This window comes from Stenella coeruleoalba (genome assembly GCF_951394435.1).
Source record: "Stenella coeruleoalba genome assembly, chromosome: 1".
Lineage (NCBI taxonomy): Eukaryota > Metazoa > Chordata > Mammalia > Artiodactyla > Delphinidae > Stenella > Stenella coeruleoalba.
Window position 1 is genome coordinate 187,873,847 of NC_137169.1, and position 14,983 is coordinate 187,888,829.

The following is a 14,983-nucleotide window of genomic DNA, read 5'->3' on the forward strand; positions in this document are numbered from 1 at the left end:
TGCATGGGCCTCAGCCTTAAATATGACAGTAAGAGACCATCAGACATCAGATGCGGAAGTCAGAGACCAAAGCAATAAACAAATAAATTTAAAAAGGAATTCTGAGTAAACAGAGACCATGCAGGGAGCAAAATATAACAAAAGAAAACTATAACTATTTTCCAGTTAAACATAAAAGAAAATCTTGCATTCATGAAATAAGACAAAGAGGAAGGAAGGAAGGAAGGAAGAAAGGAAGGAAGGAAGGGAGGGAGGGAGGGAGGGAGGGAGGAAGGAAGGGAGGAAGGGAGAAAGGAAGGAAGGAAGGAAGGAAGGGAGGGAGGGAGGGAGGGAGGAATTGTGGAGGACAGGAGAGAAGGAAGGAAGGAAGAGAAAAGGGGTCAGAAAGGAAGGGAAGGAAGAACTGGAGGACAAAATAGAGCTCTTGAAAATTAAAGACATCAAAACATGAATTTAAAATTCAATAAGAGCTTGGAAGATAGAGTTGATGAAATCTCTAAGAAAGTAAAACAAAGTGACAATGAGTTCCAAAAAGAAAGAACAGAGAAGACAAAGGGGCAGAAATTCTCCAATAAATAATACAGAAAAAGTTCCCAGAATTGAAGAACATAGGTTTCCAGAATGAAGAGTCCATGGAGGGCCCAGCACAATGAATAAAATATATATCTGCTCCAAAACACATACATCATTATGAAACTTTAAACACTGGTGATAAAGAGAAAAAAAACATAAAAACCTTTTAGAGAAAAAAAACAGGTCATATACAATAAATCATAAATTATAATGCCATCAGCCTTCTCAATAACAACCTGAAAGCTACAAGAAAATTAATTAATGCTCTCAGAATTGTGATGGAAAATTATTATTCATTCAGAATTCTATACCCATTCAAACTATCCAGTGTGAGACTAGAATAAATAAATTTTCAGACCTACAAGATATCAAAAATTTTATAATACTTCCCATGCCCTTTTGCTCAGAAGTTGCTAGGTAACTTCTTTTAAGTGTTCACCTGATGAGGCCAGACCCACCTAAGATGATCTTCCTTATATTAACTTAGAGTAAACTGATTAGGATTCTTAATTACATATGCAAAGTCCTTTTTGCCATATAATTAGCATAATCTCAGGAGTGATGTCTCCTCATATTTAGAGGTCCTTCCAACACCCAAGGGGCGGGGATTACACAGGGCATGTCCACCAGGGAGCCATCTTCGAATTCTGCCTACCAGAGTATATTAAAAACAAACAAGCAAGAAAACAAATGAAATAAACTGAAGCAACTATGAACTACAAGGGAAAAAACAAGTTGTCCAAGAAAGGAAATGTAATCACAGTATATAACAGCTCAGCTGGAACCAAAATTGTAAAAAAGTAAATATTAAATGTTGATTTAGTAGAATGATGACAGTTGAATGATGAGAAGGGGAAGCTTGTATTGTGAGAGGAAGGGGATGCTAAATTCTCATCTTCTATGGTAGGAAGACAGTAAATATTGCCTAAAATGGAAAAATCAAGAAAGAGCAGTACAAATACGATGTTTAAAAATCTAGAGATAGGGGCTTCCCTGGTGGCGCAGTGGTTGAGAGTCTGCCTGCCGATGCAGGGGACGCGGGTTCGTGCCCCGGTCCGGGAGGATCCCACGTGCTGCGGAGCGGCTGGGCCCGTGAGCCATGGCTGCTGAGCCTGCGTGTCCAGAGTCTGTGCTCCGCGACGGGAGAGGCCACAGCAGTGAGAGGCCCGTGTACCGCAAAAAAAAAAAAAAAAAAAAATCTAGAGATAAATGGCTGAAGAAATAGTAAAAAGAAAGGAAAGTGACTACTTTTGGAGAGAGGGACAGATGAATGCTGGGTTTTTCCTTAAAATAAGTTTTTAAACATATGAGTAAATAAAATACTAATAAGATTTATTATTTTTAACAATGTATAAAGAATATTTTCCCATATCATCAAATAACTTCCTACATTGTTATTTTAATGCTTGCAACTTATTCCATCTTATGAATGGGTCATGTTTTATCTAACCAATCTTTTATACTTACATATATGCTGTTTCTCCATTTTTTATCATTTTAAATAATTAGATAAGAATTCTGGACAACAAATATTTGGGAAAACATAATGATTGTTTTCTTACGCATTCTAAAATTACACATGTAATTTTAGAAGCAGCGCTAATTGACAAGAACAAAATATGCTAACTATGTTATATGCATTATCTTATTTAATCCTTGTAACAAGTCTATAAGGTAAGTGCTATAATTATATCCATTTTTTAGGTGAGAAAAGTTGAAACTCAGAGTGGTGAAGTAACTTGTCCATGGGCATCTAGACAATGAGTAGTAAGGCCAGTATTTGAGCCTAAGGATAGTTTATTCTCTTAACCGTTACATTATACTGATTATTTACTATAGACCAGGCACTGTATTATGTGTTGTATGAGTGACTTCATATAATATTCATAACCTTGTAAAGAATCATTGCCATCCCCTTTTTTTAAAATGAGGAGGGCACTCCAGCTCTGAGAGATTATGTATGCTGCCCATGTCACATAACAAGTAAATGGTAAATCCATTTCAGTCTGGGTCATTCTCGTTCTGAAGGCTGAGTACCAATTTATAGTCCAAATAGATAGACTTTATTTTAACCCATCTATCTCCAGGAATTTATTCATTCAGCAACTTAATGATGAAATCAGGAGATCCTAATCATCTCCATATTATAGTAGATGAAAAAACTAGGTAAAGAAGGAAAAATGATTTGTCCAATAAGACGTGAACCAGGGAAAGAGTTAGAAAAGAAATGACCCTCCCACCCCCCGTGAATCTCCACCTGAGTACACAGCATCCCAGTGCACAAATAAGTGCACTTTTAGGGATCAAGGAATACCTCATGGGTGGTCCTCTATCCCCTTGCTAGGCTGGACAGTTAACAGGAAACTAGCAGGTGGGAATCTTCACCCCACCTTCCTCTTGCTCCACTGAACATCCTTCAATCACAGAAATTTTTTTCTACATTAGATAATGGGCTGCCATGGAACTTTTTGTTTGTTTTTTAAAGAAAAGGTGGGAAGGTGTTCTCATATTTTAAGAATAGATATATAAACTTTAAATATACATTTCAAAATCCTTGGACTAAATGATGCCAAAGGTGTTTCCCAGCTCTAGCAATCTAGCATTCCCTCTGATATATATTGGTGGTACTACTATAACTGTTGTTATTTTACGTACTAGCAAAGGACCTTTTTTTTTTTTTTTGGCTGCGTTGGGTCTTCGTTGCTGCATGTGGGTGTTCTCTAGTTGCAGCAAGCCAATTATTTTACATATTAAAAAAAAAGCTCAAAACCCCTCTTGGAAGTCTTCTCTTCCTCAGATATAATATGCTATTCCAGCTTTCCATGACAGTGAGTTGCCACTTTCTGAATTATTTTCTAAAAGCCTCACATGTGGGTCCCTGGCATATTTTATAAGTAGGGGTTCTGGTCAAGCTTCTTAGAAAACAAATCACTCGTTTTTTTTCTCTCTTCAGGTGTCTTTACAGCACGATGCCTACCTGTAGAGTTAAATCTTAGACAATATGTGATTCGGTATCATATCTTCGATAGTTTAAAATAGAGCTTCATATCTACATGTTAAGATTAAATCACTAAATTGTTTTGCCTCCAATATCATAAGCTCTTACTACTTTTAACCGTAAAGTCAAGTAGCTAGCATATAGTAGGTCCTTTATAATTAGTGATTGATTTATTGTTTAATATGTCAGATGCAATGAAGTAAAAATTCATGTTTATTAAGAAAAAACCATTGTGTTTATTTAATGACATACTTTTAGAGGCATCATAACATATTTTTATTAAAGTATAGTTGATTTACAATATTATATTAGTTTCAGGTGTACAGCATAGTGATTCAGTATTTTTACAGATTATACTCCATTAAGAGTTATCACAAGATAATGGCTATATTCCACTATGCTATACAACGTATCTTTGTTGCTTATCTATTTTATACATAGTAGTTTGTATTTCTTAATCCCATACCCATAACATGCCCCTCCCCCCTTCCCTCTCTGCATTGGTAACAACTAGTTTGTTTTTTATATCTGTAAGTCTGTTTCTGTTTTGCTATATACATTCATTTCTATTATATTTTAGATTCCACATACAAATTATATCATACAGCATTTGTCATTCTCTGATTTATTTCACTAGTATAATATTCCCTAGGTCCATCCACATTGCTGCAAATGTCAGAATTTCATTCTTTTTATGGCTGAGTAATAGTCCATTGTATATATATACATATATATATATATATATCTTCTATATCCATTCATCTGTTGATGGACACTTGGGTTGCTTCCATATCTTGGCAATTATAAATAGTGACGCTATGAATGTTGAGGTGCATATATCTTCTCAAATTAGCATTTCCTTTTGTTCTGGATATATCCCAGGATGGGATTGCTGGATCACATGGTAGTTCTATTTTCAGTTTTTTGAGGAACTCCCATACTGTTTTCCATAATGGCTGCCCAATTTATATTCCGACCAATAGCGTATGAGGGTTCCCTTTTCTCCACATCCTTGCCAACATTATTTGGAGGCTTTTTCATAATAACCATTCTGACAGGTGTGAGGTGATCGCTCCTTGTTTTGATTTGCTTTACTCTGATGAGTCACAATCTTGAGCATCTTTTCATGTGCCTATTAGCCATGTGTATGTCTTCTTTGGAAAAATACCTACTCAGATCTTCTGCCCATTTTTTTTTTTGATTGGGTAGTTAATTTTTTTGATGTTGTATTACATGAGCTGTTTATATATTTTGGATATTAACCCCTTGTCAGTCACATCATTTGCAAATATTTTCTCCAGTTCCGCAGATTGTCTTTTTCTTTTGTTGATGGCTTCCTTTGCTATGCAAAAGCTTTTAAGTTTAATTAGGTCCCATTTGTTTATTTGCTTTTATTTATTTTGCCTTGGAGACAGATTGCAAAAAATATTGCTATGATTTATGTCAAAGAGTGTTTGTTCTATGTTCTCTTCTAGGAGTTTTATGATTTCAGGTCTTACATTTAGGTCTTTAATCCATTTGGAGTTTATTTTTGCATATGGTGTGAAGAAATATTCTAATCTCATTGTTTTACATGTAGTTATCTAATTTTCCCAGCACCATTTATTGAAGAGACTGCCTTTTCTCCATTCTTGCCTCCTTTGTCAGAGATTAATTGACCATAGGTACATGGGTTTATTTCTGGGTTCTCTATTCTGTTCCATTGATCTATGTGTCTGCTTTGGCTCCAGTACCATGCTGTTTTGATTACTGTAGCTTTGTAGTATAGTCTGAAGTGTGGGAGGGTTATAACTCCTTTTGTGTGTGTGTGTGGTTTCGTATGAATTTTAGGATTATTTATTCTACTTCCGTGAAAGATGTCATGGGTATTTTGATAGCAATTGCTTTGGATAGTATAGCCATTTTAACAATATTAATTCTTCCAATCAAAAAGCATGAGACATCTTTTCATTTCTCTGCATCACCTTCAATTTCATCAATTTTTTTTATAGTTTTTAGAATATAGGTCCTTTTACCTCCTTGGTTAAATTTATTCCTAGGTATTTTATTGTTTTGATGTGGTTTTAAATGCGATTTTTTTCTTTACATTCTCTTTCTGATAGTTCATTACTAGTGTACAGAAAAGCAACAGATTTCTGTATGTTTATCCTGTATCCTGAAACTTTGCTGAATTCATTTATTCTAATAGTTTTGGGGTGGAGACTTTAGGGTTTTCTATATAAAGTATTAAGTCATCTGTGAGTAGTGACAGTTTTACTTCTTCCTTTCTAATTTGGATGCCTTTTATTTCTTTTTCTTGGCTGACTGCTGTAGCTAGGACTTCCAATACTATGTTAAATTGGTGAGAGTAGGCGTCCTTGTCTCATTCCTGAATTTAGAGGAAAGCCTTTCAGCTTTTCGCCATTGAGAATGATGTTAGCTGTGGGTTTGTCATAAATGGTCCTTATTATGTTAAGATATGTTCCTTCCATACTCACTTTCTGGAAAGATTTTATCATGGATGTTGAATCTTGTCACATGCTTTTTCTGCATCTATTGAAATGATCATATGATTTTTATTCTTCCTTTTACTAATGTGGTGTATCATATTGATTGATTTGTGAATGCTGAACCATCCTTGTGTCCCTGGAATAAATTCAACTTGATCATGGCATATGATCCTTTTTATATATTGCTGGATTTGGTTTGCTAATGTTTTGTTGAGGATTTTTGCACCTATATTCATCAAAGATATCATTTTCTTTTTTTGTAGCATCTTTGTCTGGTTTTGGTATCATGGTATTGGTGGTCTCACAGAACGAATTTGGGAGTGTTCCCTCCTTTTCAATTTTTTGGAATAGTTTGAGAAGGACAGGTATTAGTTCTCCTTTATATGTTTGGTATTATTCCCCTGTGAAACCATCCAGTCCTGGACTTTTGTTTGCTGGGAGCTTTTATTACAAATTCAATTTTACTAATAGCGATTGGTCTGTTCAAATTGTCTGTTTCTTCTTGACTCAGTTTTGGAAGGTTGTACATGTTCAAACAATAACAAGGAGTCAAGCCTGTGGAATATTAGACTAGAGAGGAAATGATAAATTGCTTTGGATACTCAGTATTTCCCACAAGGAAACAATTTTAGGTGGCACGCAGCCTAACACTGATTATTATAGTAGTTACAGCAGAGAACTGTAAGTAGCATGTGAAACCCATGCCTTTAAGGATAGTATTTCCGAGGACAAGTAAAAAGTAAAACTAAAAGGAGAGATGTGGTTTAAATTAAAATAATAATAAAGCAATAGTGAAGGTAAAATTTGAACATCACAAAGATGGTAAGAAGATGATTGAAGATTAGCAAAAGCAGCTATAGGTGATTAGGAGCCACTGTGTAACTTTAAGCAAGTAGACAACCTGAGGAGATTGACACTTTAGGAAGAGTGCTTTGGTGGCAATGTGGAAGCTGGACAGAGAAGTGCTGGGATTGCAGGCAGGCAGGGAGAATGCTGCAGAAACCCTCAAGAGGGGTGGTGAAGGAGAACAAGGCAGGTGCAATGGAAAAGGAGAAGATGCAGTAGATGCGAGAGCTATTTAGGAGGTAGAAGGCATATGCAATGATATCAAGCATCCGGCTGGATGACTGGGCAGACCATAGGACCATTCTCAAATAGAGAAAACACAGAGGAGACGAGTTGGGAGGAATGGTGTTCCACATTCACCAGGAGATGGGGCATTAACTTCCAAGAACAGCCAGTAGCTCACAGGCTGTCTGTGAACACACCCTTAGACACCACTTGAATATTCGGAACGGGGAACTTGAGAAAGCAGATGCCCAGTTCTGTGACCTCTGGTGCTGAATGCTGCTAAAGGGATTAAGGGGGCTAAATGTTCCTCTTCTTCCTGATGACTTAATGGAGTTATACCCCACAGGCCCAGCAGCTGCCCTGCTGGAGGTGGGGGGCTACTAATTAAGGTGTGCAGTCTAGCTGATACCTGATAGCACTGCTGTGTCCTCTGGCACACGGCAGCCCATGTCTCAGACTTAAAGGGCAGAAATTGAACGCCACGCAACCTGAGCTCATGAGCTTGAGCTCCCCTGAACAGTGTCCACATCCCTGGCCATACACCAGGCAGAATTCATGTCTGCACATTCAGTCCTTGCAGCGTGCAGAAACCTAACACCTTTCTCCACCCACCTACAGTGCCACCAGGAAATTAACACTCACCCAGGTACTGGGTCATAATTAAACTGAACAAAAAGACAGCTGCTCCTACCTTTCTTTTTTAATCACCAACATGCAGCCCTAGGGATTACTAGCTTTGGGGTGATTTAGGGAGGATTACTCTTTCATTAGTGTCTGGGGTCAGTTCCAAATCAACGTCACAAGAGCTTTTTAAGATACCCTCCCATGCCAACAGCTCATCCCTCTTCCACGTCTGAAAGGTTAGATTTTACAAAGCCACTGGCAATCTATTTGTCAGACCCCCAAATATCTGTGATTTTTCACCAGAAACCTCACTCAAAAAAAATTAATTTGGCCCTGAGTTTCTAGGTGGCAAATGGTAGGTTGGAGCCCACGATCATAAACACAATTTGGGCTGCTTTTCACTGTATGCTTAGTCATCTACCACTTTTGTGACAATTCATAAGATTTGGTTGGATTTTCCTGCATTTTTCCATCAGCTCAGAATTTTTACTTTTCAGATGGATTTTGCATTATCTACAAATTTCTCAATTTCACCTGTAATTCCTCTGGAGGAATATTTATGAAAATGTTGAAATAGAAGCAACCTCAAGTTTGATCCTCAATGGACCTCACGGTTTGACATATTCCTTTATTTCTTACTTTAATCCCCCAATCCCATGATAATTGAGTAAAGTTTTACTTGCTTGTTTAGAAAATAAGACATTTCTATGTAGAAACTTATTAGTGATTTTTGGAGATATTGCCCATTGGTTGATTGGCTTATCTACCTTAAATCAAGTTCTCTGATGTTCTTCCTAGAGGGCAACATTCTTCCCTTCTTCCTAAGTTAGCTTTAGGATAAACATAACTCCAGAAAACAGAATCATGAGTTCCATGAAATAATTCAGATGAAAATAAATTGAAAGATTTTTATTAATTACCCACTATGAATATACATGTCTAATGAGAATTTTAAAAATTATATATATATATATGAATAACCAAAAGACAAGTTTTTAAAAAATGTACAGCTCAAGCGTTTTACCTAAATTACTAAATATTATAGTATCTTCTAATACTAAATCCCCAAACAAAAAATTTCTAAGGCCCAACAAACTACTGTTTTTATGAGGAAGACAGGAAGAATGAAAACAAATTTTACCTTGCATATATAGACATATTCACAACACAATTTTTTTCTTTTGCATTCAGCTTTGATATAACTCGAGAAAAGATGCCAAATAAAAAAAGAAAATGTGAAAGCTGAACAAAAAATGCAAAGAAAATAAAAAAGGCAGGGAAGGAGGCTAAATAAGGTCATTACTCTTATTAGTCAAAAGCTTAAACATCATAAAAAGCATGAAAAGGCCATTTGTGACTATGATAGAGGGCATCGCAAAAGTTGATAGGAGGGCATTTTTGCTTCCATTAATAGCAAGCCAAATAATCTGAACCAACCCTCATCCTGAGGACAAACAGAAAAGCTGGACAAAATATAATTATCTACTTGAAAGCATCAGAGATGCAACAAAGTGGTGAGGAATTATAAAGTCAGGATAGGGAAGAAGACAGAGTCTGGGGAAGTGATCTGGGTGTTTGGGGTGCTTTTTCTGGGAAGGTTTTGCTGATTCCAAAAGAAGAGACTAAGGGTCTAGCAAGCACTTCTGAAGGCTTCCTGAATCTTGGTAGGGGCAAGGAGACTAGGACATAAGGAGGGGAACAAGTGATGGATCCTCCTTATCTTTGGGTTTGGCCTTGAAGAGCTGTGCACCAGGAGATAGAGTAAACCAGGAGTAACTTAGCTACCAATCATCTTGAAATTACCCTCAGTGCTGGTACTTCCAACCACTTGCCAGAAGTAAATATAAATTATCTATGGAAGATTCTAGGCTTCAAATTATTTCAACATAGCTTTCTGCAAATGCAACACCTAGCACAAAATAAAAATAGTCAGGTAGGGGCTTCCCTGGTAGCACAGTGGTTAAGAATCCACCTGCCAATGCAGGGGACACGGGTTCGAGCCCTGGTCCAGGAAGATCCCACATGCCGCGGAGCAACTAAGCCCATGAGCCACAACTACTGAGCCTGTGCTCTGAAGCCCGCATGCCACAACTACTGAAGCCCGCGTGCCTGGAACCCATGCTCGGCAACAAGAAAAGCCACCACAATGAGAAGCCCATGCACCGCAACAAAGAGCAGCCCCCAGTCACCACAACTAGAGAAAGCCCGCGTGCAGCAACAAACCCAACGCAGCCAAAATCAAGTAAATAAAATAAATAAATTTATTTTTTAAAAAATAGGCAGGTAAACAAGGGAACAAGACACGATGAATGAAAACCAGAAAAACCAAAAGACACTATAAACAGAACTATCGGGGCCTTCAGAAAATGGATTTAACAGACACATGCTGACCATTTTCAGGGAGATAAAAGATAGTATAGGGATCTTTCAGCAGAACACTGGAAACTATTTTTTAAAGTACTAAATGAAAACTCTAAAACTAAAAACACAACTGAAATTAAGAATTCAATGTGGATAGGTTCAACATTATATAAGACACAGCTGAAGAGCAAATGAACTGGAAGAAGCCAGAAGATAATACCTAGAATTAAATGTAAAGAAATTAAAGAACTAAAGCACACAGAAAATAGGGTAAGAGATATAAAGTATCAAGTGAGACTGTCTATCATATTAATTAGAGTCCCAGAAAGAGAGGAGAAAAATAATGTAAGAGATAACCGCTAAGACCTCTCCAAAACTAATGGAAGACACTGAGGTAAAGGTTCATGAAGCCGTAAAAGTTCTAAAAAGATAATAAAAAGAAATGGACATTTAATTACATCACAGTAAAATACTGAGTACAAAGAGCCAGGTGGGAAAAAATAGATTGCTTTCAAAGATGCACCAACTATCATAAAACTGATTTCTTAACAGAAACAATGAAAGTAAAAGATGATGAAAATTCTGAGAAAGTGGCAGAGTAGAAAGCACCAGGAATCTGTCTCCTCACCTAGACAATAACTGGACTGGCAGAATCTATCTGATATAACTATTTTGGAACTCTGGGGTCTGTTGAAGGCTTGCAACTTTGAGGAGAAGGCTTGGACAATAAATTGTGGTTGATTTTAGTCAATTTCAGCTCTTACACAGTAATGGCTACCCATCACCCATCTCCAGCCACCTGGAAGGCAGCTAGGCAGTGTGTCTGGAACAGCCTGCACAGAGCTTATGGGAGCTAGGGTGGTAAAAAGGATTCAAAGGTGGATTTAAGCAGGTAGAAGAAAGAATCAGTGGATTTAAATATAAGACAATGGAAATTATCAATGCTGGGAAACAAAGAAAAAAAGATTGAAGAAAAGCGAACACAGTCTAAGGAACCTTTCCAATACCAGCAAATACGCCGACATATGCATTGTGGGTATCCCAGAAGGAACAGAGAGAAAGGGAAAGAGAAAATATTTGAAAAAATAATGGCTGAGAACTTCCCAAATTTCATGAAATACATGATTATAAACATCCAAGAAGCCCAACAAACTCCAAGTAAAGTGAATTCAAAGAAACCCACACCAAACTTTCAAAAGCCAAAAACAAAGAGCAAATATTGAAAGCAGCAAGAGAGAAGCTAATCATCACATACAGGGTATCCTCAATAATATCCTCAATGAGATTTCTTATCAGAAACTTTGAAGGCCAGAAGACAGTAGGCCGATATATTCAAAGTGCTAAATGAAAAAAACTGCCAGCCAAGAGTCATATTCAGCAAAACTGTCCTTCAAAAGTGAGGAATAAATCAAAACACCTAGAGATAAACAAAAGCTGAGGGAGTTCATGACTACTAGACCTGCCCCACAAAAAATGCTCAAGAGAGTCCTGCAAGGTGGCATGAAAAGATACTAAACAATACCTCAAAGCCATATGGAAGAACAAAGATCTCAATAAAGGTAAATACCTAGGCAATTATGAAAACTAGTTTTATTGTAACAATGGTTTATAATTGTATTTTTGTTTTCTACATGATTTTAGAGACTAATACATTTAAAGAAAAAAAGCAATTATTAGTCTAAGAGCTTGTATTATTATAACTTTGGTTCGTAACTCCAAATTTTGTTTTCTACAGAACTTAGGAGACTAATGCATTTAAAAGAATTCTTAGTTTATATTTTCAGGCACACAATGTATAACGGTGTAATTTTATGGCATCAGCAGCCAAAAGAGGTGACAACAAGAGCTGTAAAGGAACATAGTTTTTACATGTTACTGAAGATAAGCTGCTATACATTCAACTTAGGATGTTAAACATAATTCCCAAGGTAAACACAAAGAAAATAGCTATAGAAAAGCACCAAAGGAAACTGTGAAGGTTTTTAAATAATTCACCACTAAAAAATCAACTAAACACAAAAGACAAAAATGAGGGGCAAAAAAGTTGTAGGGCATATAGAAAACAAATAACACAATGACAAAAATAAGTTCCTCCTGATCAGTAATTACTTTAAATGTAAATAGATTAAACTCTCCAATCAAAAGACAAAAACTGGGGCTTCCCTGGTGGCGCAGTAGTTGAGAGTCCGCCTACCGATGCAGGGGACACGGGTTCGTGCCCTGGTCCGAGAAGATTCCACATGCCGCGGAGTGGCTAGGCCCGTGAGCCATGGCCACTGAGCCTGCGTGTCTGGAGCCTGTGCTCCACAACGGGAGAGACCACAACAGTGAGAGGTCCGTGTACGGCAAAAAAAAAAAAAAAAAAAAAGACAAAACTTGGCAGAATGGGTAAACAAACATGGTCCAACTACATACTGTCTACAAGAGACTCACTTGAGAGCCAAAGACAAACAGGTCGAAAGTAAAAGGATGGAAAAAGATATTTCATGCAAATGGTAATAAAAAGAGAGGAGGAATGGCTATACTTATATCAGACAAAACAGACTTTAAGCAAAAAAGTTTACAAAAGACAAAGAAGTACATTATATATTAATGAAAGTTTCAATACAGCAAGAGATATAACTATTATAAACATTTATGCACACAATGACAGAACATCGAAATATACGAAGCAAAAACTGACAGAACTGAAGGGAGGAACAGGCAGTTCTGTTATAGTTGCAGACTTTAATACCCCACTTACAATAATGAATGGAACAACCAGACAGAAAGTAAGGAAACAGATGACTTAACACAATAAACAAATGAGATTTAATAGACATACAGAACACTCCAACCAACAACAGCTTAAACATTCTTCTCAAATGCACATGAGACATTTTCCAAGATAGCCCATATGTTAGGCCATGAATTAAGTCTCAGTAGATTTTAAAAGATACATATATCATACAGAACATCTTCTCCGACCACAAAGGAATTAAGTTAAAAATGAATAACATAAAGAATACTGGAAAATTCACAAAATTATGGAAATTAAACAACACACTGTTAAACAACCAATGAATTAAAGAAGAAATCACAAGGGAAATTAGAAAATATTTAGAGATGAATGAAAATGAAAACACAACATACCAAAATTTATGAGATGCAGCAAAGGCAGTCCTGGGGGAAATTTACAGCTATAAATGCTTACATTAAGAAACAAGAAACAGTACTTCCCTGGTGGTCTAGTGGTTAAGAATCTGCCTTCCAATGCAAGGGACACAGGTTCTATCCCTGGTTGGGGAACTAAGATCCCACATGCCGCAGGGCAACTAAGCCCGCACGCCACAATTACTGAGCCTGCACGCCACAACTTCAGAGCCCACGTGTCACAACTACAGAGCCCACACGCTCTGGAGCCTGTGTGCCACAACTACAGAGCCTGAACACCACAACTAGAGATAGCCTGTGCACCACAACTACTAAACCCACGTGCTCTGGAGCTCACGCGCCACAACTACAGAGTCCGCTCACCACAACTACAGAGCCTGTGTGCCACAACTAGAGAGAAGCCCACATGCCACAATGAAGAGCCCACACGCAGCAACGAAAGATCCCGCATGTTGCAACTAAGACCCAACGCAGCCAAAAATGAAAGGAAGGAAGGGAGGGAGGGAGGGATGGAGGGACAGAGGAAGGAAGGAAGGAAGGAAGGAAGGAAGGAAGGAAGGAAGGAAGGAAGGAAGGAAGGAAGGAAGGATGAAAGAAAGATCTAAAACCAACAACCTAAATTTACAACTTAAGGAACTAGGGAAAAAAAGAACTAAACCCAAAGCTAGTAGTAGAAAAATACTAATAATAAATGTTAGAGCAGAGATAAAATAGGGAATAGAAAAAAATCAATTAAACAAAACAGATCAACAAGATCTATGAAAAAAAGAGCAACAAAAAGATCAACAACAAAAAAAGATCAATAAGATCAACAAACCTTTAGCCAAATGAACTAAGAAAACACGAGAGACAACAGGAATTACTGAAATCAGATATGAAAGTGGGGGCATTACTACCAATCCTACAGAAATAAAAAGGACAAGAGAGTTCTATGAACAATTATATGCCAAATAGTCAGATAACCTAGTTTTAAATGGACAAATTTCTAGACACACAACGTTTGGTAGTCCTTTACCAAGACTAAATTACAAAGAAATAGAAAATCTGAATAGACCTATAACTAGTAAGGAGGTTGAATCAGTAATCAAAAATATCTCCACAAAGAAAAGCCCTGGACATGATAGATTCACTGGAATTCTACCAAACATTTAAAGAAAAACTAATCCTTCACAAACTTTTCCAAAAATTGAAGAGGGAAGACTTCCTAACTCATTCTATGAGAACAAAGAAACCATTAAAAAAAACTAGAGGCCAATATCCCTTATGAACATTGATGCAAAAATCCACCCCCCCCAAAAAGAAAAAACCAGCAAACTGAACTCAGCATGATATTGAAACACACACACACACACACACACACACACACACACACACACACACACACACAGGAATACTATTCAGCCATAAAAAAGGAAACCCTGCCATTTATGACAACATGGTTGACCTTGAGGACATTATGCTAAGTGAAGTAAGTCAGACAGAGAAAGACAAATACCGTATTATCTCACTTATATGTGGAATCTTAAAAGACAAACAAACAACAACAACAAATAAAACCTCACAGAAAAAGAGATCAGATTTGGAGTTAACAGAGATAGCGGTTGGGAGGTATGAAAACTGGATGAATGTGGGTAGAAGTTACAAATTTCCAGTTATAAGATAAATAAGTGTTGGGGATATAATGTACAACATGATAACTATAGTTAACACTGCT